Below are 5,624 nucleotides of genomic sequence, written 5' to 3'. Positions count from 1 at the left end.
CTCCCGGCCCCGCTCCCGGCCCCGCTCCCGGCCCCGCTCCCGGCCCCGCGGCCGCCCCCGCAGGGCGGCCGCCCCGCTTCCCTCCCGCCAGCCTTGGCCGGGCCCGGGCAGCGGCGGGGCCTTGGGGGTGAGGGGTGGACGGGCATCTCCCGGCCCGGGCCGCCGCCTCGTCGCGCCGGCCGAGCTGCAGCCGCTGGGGAGAAGAGAAGGGGCGGGGGAAGCTCCGTGTCACCTCCCCGGGGCTCCGGGGCCCCGGCTGCCTGGGGCGGCCAGAGGCAGCGAGCCGCTGGCCTCTCCCCGGGGCTCGGCGCAGGCGGGCGTCCTCCGCCGCCTCGGGATAACGCGTCTCCCTTTTTTCCTTACCCACCACCTCCCCCCCGCACCCCGCCCTCTTTTCTTTTTTAACAAAAAATGCCCCCGTACTTTATTTGGTAATTTAACGGCACGTAATTTAAATCAATATAAAATTCAAATACTTTTGTGCCACCTGTTGGATTTTGCCACTAATTACATGTAGCTTGAAATGCTACATGAACTGCTGTGTTCAGCCTGGGAAGTGTTGCCCTTAGTGCCACCGGGTGCCCTTACGAAAATACTACTTTGTTTGTTATTTTGAAATATTTTCTCCCTGGGCACACAGATAGAGCTGTTTTATTCCTCATAAAAACCTAACCTATAAATTGCAGACTGCATTCGAGGAAGGTGCAGCGTGATGCAGGGCTGGAGTCAGGCTTCCTGTGATAATGCAGTAATAATTATTTGGAATGTTATTAGTAGAGGAACTCCAGTCTGAGGGCCTGGGAGGCAGAAATGGCTGGTTCTAGATACACAAAGTCATAAATGCACCTGACAGTATCCGTGGTTAAGGAAAGGGAGGAATACTCCAGGCCTGTGCTTTCCTCATGCCTGTGAATACACAAACAAGTACCAGCACTACTGCTCAGACCATCAATCACGGGCGGTCATACAACACAAAGCATGCCAAGTGTTATACAGCTGAGACTCTCAAAAAAAAATAATTTTGTGTGACCCTTCTTCAGTAGCTGTCAAGTCATAATGTCAGGACACATCTTATCATAGAGGAAGATGATGATTTTATTTCACATTGCAGTGGACATATTTATTCACCATAGAGTAATATTTTTTAGAATGACCAGGGATAAATGAGCTGCAATTAATACATTCCTATAAGAATCTGAAAATTAACTGATGATTTTATCCGGATTTCACTCGAAGAGAAGATTAATGACCTGTGGGTTATCAGCTTTCTTACTTGTTATTCCTTATCTACCTGTAATCACACCACAGACCTACAGTTCTTTGAGATCAAGAGATGCAGAAGCAAGTGGAGAAATGCCCAGAGAAGGAGTGGCCACTTGCTCTTCTTCCCAACTGTAACTGCAAGAAACTGGATGTGGGAGGTCTCCTTGATGACCCTTCCTTAGAGTGGCAGGGGAAGGGCCCATCACTGCTTCTCATGAATGGTGAGTTACTGCCATCTCTTCAACAGATGGGTGGTGGACAAGAAGTACGGTGGAACCAAGAAATATTCTTCCATGGCAACACCAGCAATAAGTAAAGCCCCAAAATTGATTGTTTTGCTTCCATTTACATTTTCTTATATATTTTTCCCATTTTTAAGCAGAAAGTACGCAGGACAAGTAATGCATAAAATTGGGGGTTGTCATTGGTTTTGTTTTTGCATACAAGTAGAACTATCTCTTTGGCATGTATGTTTCCATAGTGTACTCTGCTTTTATGTTAAAATGCAAAAGTTTAGAATGATGTGAAGTACTGTTTAATGAAAATATAAATGCTAATTTTTTTTTGTGCTGTTTAACCCATTTGAGGAGGAAAAAAAATTAGATTACAAAGTTAATAAAAATTAATAAACTATATCAAGAAATAGTGTGTACAATACAATGCTGACATCTGTCAGTCTGATTCAGAGAAGGCTTTAGTGATATGTTTGTCTAAGTCTTCTATTAGCAAAGAGTGTCTTTAAACAGTTTCAATTGAACCCAATTTTATTGACTTTGGTTTTTGTGATAATCCTGCTTCAAAATCTTCTGTGGTTTTATGAGAACAATTTTCCACTGTTCAAACAGTCATAAATGCCCGCAAAATTTACAATATGACAGAAAAAAACACTAAGTAAAATTACAGTGTTTACACACCACACCAGTACTTTGCTCTTGGCAACTGTATAAGTGACTTCACAAGATGCAAATCAGTGTGCATTACATATTACACATTGTCTTTTTAGACCAATCTGCAGGCAACATGAGCATGTCCTGGGGCCCCAACACCATAGCTGGTTTTTTTATTCAGTTTCTACAGGCTCATAAATAGCATCTCAGGCTTTAGCTCCTAATGTGGTAAAAAAAAATATGATGGCTTGCAATAAACTGAAGTCCAGTTATTTAAAAAATGCACAACTGACTTCTTTGCTTTCATTCCCATCAACTTCTCTCTCATGTGGATTATATTAATTATTTCTTGATAATCTATTTCTATATATTTAAACAAGCCAAGAAGCAAGGAAAGCAGTCTTACAGCATTTAAGATCTTTTTGACAAGGAAAAAAAAAAAAAGGTTTAGAAGAAGTAGTTGCAGTTTCCATTTAGCTAGTACTTTTAAAACCAATTGTAAATAAGTAGATGAAATATCTTGTGCAATGGAATTTAAGATTTAAGGATCCTTTCTTAGAGTGAAGGAGTCAGTAAAAGTTTAGTCATTGTAAGGCAAAATCGAAAGAGAAGTACATCAGTTAAGGAGAATACAGTGATTTTTCTAATCCTCCTTCTTAACAAACCTGTGTAGATTTCTTTGATGCTGACAAGATTAGGAGATAAACATTTGGCTTGGTATTGATACCTTTTGATCCTTTCTAAATTGGGGGAATTGATCCTTTCTAAATTGAGGGAAAAACTATGAAACAACTAAAAGTGGCACCCTACAATAATGTCAGAGACCAGCAGAAGTCATAACACATATGATGCCTCGGCTGCATAAAGTCACAAGGAATGCAAATGCAGACATTCAGTGGGAGGGAGGGAGGCCAGGAGGGAGGCCAGGAGGGAGGCCAGGAGGGAGGCCGGAAGGGAGGGAGGGAGGGAGACCTTCACTCACTGTCTGATCCCTTTGCAATTTCAACTGCAGAGTGCAGTAGCCCTTTCTAGTGAGAGACATGCCTGGAGACGAGCCCAGAGAATGAAATCCTGCACCAGAAGAGGAGAAAGGAGGAAAAGAATAAGGAAAGTTAATGATTCTCTTTCAAACAGAAGAACCACATGGACTAATCTAGGAAGCCATCTTAGTTAGGTAATGTTGCCCATAGCCTCTTCTTCCTGTAAAAGAGTTTAACACTACCTAGGTTGTGATTTTCATCAAAATACATCCTTTCCAATTCTTCCATGTTTTTTATTGCTGTGCTATGATTTCTCAGCTCATAACATAATTTTAGTTTTAATGCCTTTATTTTACAGCCCACTTAGAAAGCTGAGTCGAGTTCCTTTTTTCTGTTCCTCTGTATTGCAAAAGCCCTATGTTTTTTCTCTCTTCCTTTTCATTTTTTTCCTCTTTTTCCTTATCATATGTTCCTTTGGTTACCCCAGGAGCACCAGTTTTAACTGACCTGTGTTGCTCAATCTATGCCCTTCCTTGCTTCTAAAGTAGACATAAAAATAGACTAATTATGGAGGCAGAAGACTAATAAAACATAAAAGACTAATATTTATTTCTTGGATTAAATACATATAAATAAATAAATAAATAAATAGATGAAAATAATTAGTTAATAAATAAATAAATAAATAAATAAATAAAGCAAGAGTTGCAACTACAATTCAGGCTTAGTTTTGCCTCGAAAAAAATGGTTCTGCAATGGCTCCAAAAAGACTGTAAAATATTTTCTGTAGATGTGGGAATTCACTAGTGTGGGCAGAGTTTGGCGAAATATGCACAGACCTTGTAGAAATGTATGGGATATCGTTTTCCTGGTTTGTAAGGGATACATTTTAGGTGATGGTCTCTGTGTTTCAGTAACTATGGGAGGAAACCCGACATTAGAAAGTGCATCCATCTTCCTGGACAAAAGAAAAGATCAACTTCCCAGAAACTTTTGTCATGGAGTCAATTCTTATACAATGACACGCAGTGCTAAATAAATCATTTTTTGAATTACAAATTGAGGATCCGTCGCCCTGGATAAATGTTATTCATTGGGGGGAGGGCAGGAAAGAATGACTTAAGAATAATTGTCTACAAGTATTCAGAAGAGAATCCAATTTGTCACTCCCATTTTGAAGTGCCAGTGCAAAAGTTGTTGGCAGCTTTTAAAATCTCTCCTTTGGCTTTCAAGTAATATGTGTATGGTTAAAAGCCAGTTAGAGAATGGTGGTGTGATTTCGTGATGCAAGGCAAATGGCACGATTTAAAGTTTTGTTGAAATCTGCTGTCTTTACAGGCTTAGATAAGGCCTTTATTTGTTTTAGTCATGCTTGGCTGTCCTATTCAGCATAGTTACCAGACTGATATTAACAAGATTCAATGTGTGAAAGTAATGCCATCACTTTGAATTTTGCAACATGGTCTCTTCAAGGTCAGGTCTTTTTCAGCTGTTTAAAAAATGCGATGACCAACTATACATTCAAGCAAAAGAAGTTGTTCTCTCTTGCCAAAAAAGTGACCATATCATTCGTCACTGCCCTAAGTACCTGTAAGCTGAGGTTGTATTCTTCTCTGCAGTTCACACTAACAGAATTAATCTACAAGTGTCAGCAGGAAACACTCAATTTACCTGACAAACCATAAAACAATATGTTGCAAAGAAACTTTGGACTCTGCCAATGTGCCAGTCAATAGGTATGTGCGATGAATCATCAAACAAATATTTCAGTGCATGGGGAAAAAAATAAATCTAGGTTCAGCCCACATGCCAATCAATCAGAGATTGCCTGAAGAATCATGGAACACATTTGGAGACAAGTAAAAAATTTCTAGGCTCTGCCAGGATGCTGGGCCAATCAATCACAGTGTGGCTGATGAATCATGAAACACACTCTGCAGCATGTCAGCACACATACGTGGTTGGCACAGTTCTCATCATCCCGAGTTTGTCTTGCAGTTAAATTGACTGAAGGTGAGTTATAGGACTGTTTTTTCTCCCACCTACTGACCTCTGCAACCAGCCACTCTTAAATCCACTTGCCCTGCGCTTCGTTAAAAGTGCAGATTCAAAACAAAGGTTCAACACAAGAGCAAACATGGTTTCGATGTCAGACGAGTTGTTAACATGCTGCTGAAAGCTGTTGAACACGTATTTTGACAACAGAACAGACACCTACAAGAGTGTTATTCTCTTCAAAGTTTTCTGTGCTGTTTACATGGAAATTTAATATGATGTAATAAATATGTAATACATTGCACAATATTAAAAAAAAAAAAGGATAAAAAAGTAAATCTGGACTTTTTACTCACTGTCCCATTGGCAATCTTTTTACCTAAGGAATTCCTGGCTTTACTGGCATTCATTCATTCACCAGGTGAAGGTGGGAGGGCACTATGGGACTGTGAAATTTTTTTTCTCCTCTCTCAGCCAAAATTGTTCAGCATAAAATATT

At 40.4% G+C, this 5,624-nt stretch overlaps 1 long non-coding RNA gene across 1 annotated transcript; it reads left to right on the top strand.

Annotated features, from left to right (window-relative positions):
• The first annotated feature begins 388 nt into the window (after positions 1-388).
• On the top strand, positions 389-5,354 carry LOC107215280. Its single transcript, XR_001525140.1, has 3 exons — positions 389-1,484; positions 3,163-3,324; positions 4,045-5,354. It is a non-coding gene; the product is annotated as an uncharacterized LOC107215280 (long non-coding RNA).
• The last annotated feature ends 270 nt before the right edge of the window (positions 5,355-5,624 follow it).

Source organism: Parus major, chromosome 2, assembly GCF_001522545.3.
Source record: "Parus major isolate Abel chromosome 2, Parus_major1.1, whole genome shotgun sequence".
In the NCBI taxonomy this organism is placed as follows: domain Eukaryota; kingdom Metazoa; phylum Chordata; class Aves; order Passeriformes; family Paridae; genus Parus; species Parus major.
Note: the sequence above shows the minus strand (reverse complement) of the source record. Positions and strands in the feature narration are given on the sequence as shown.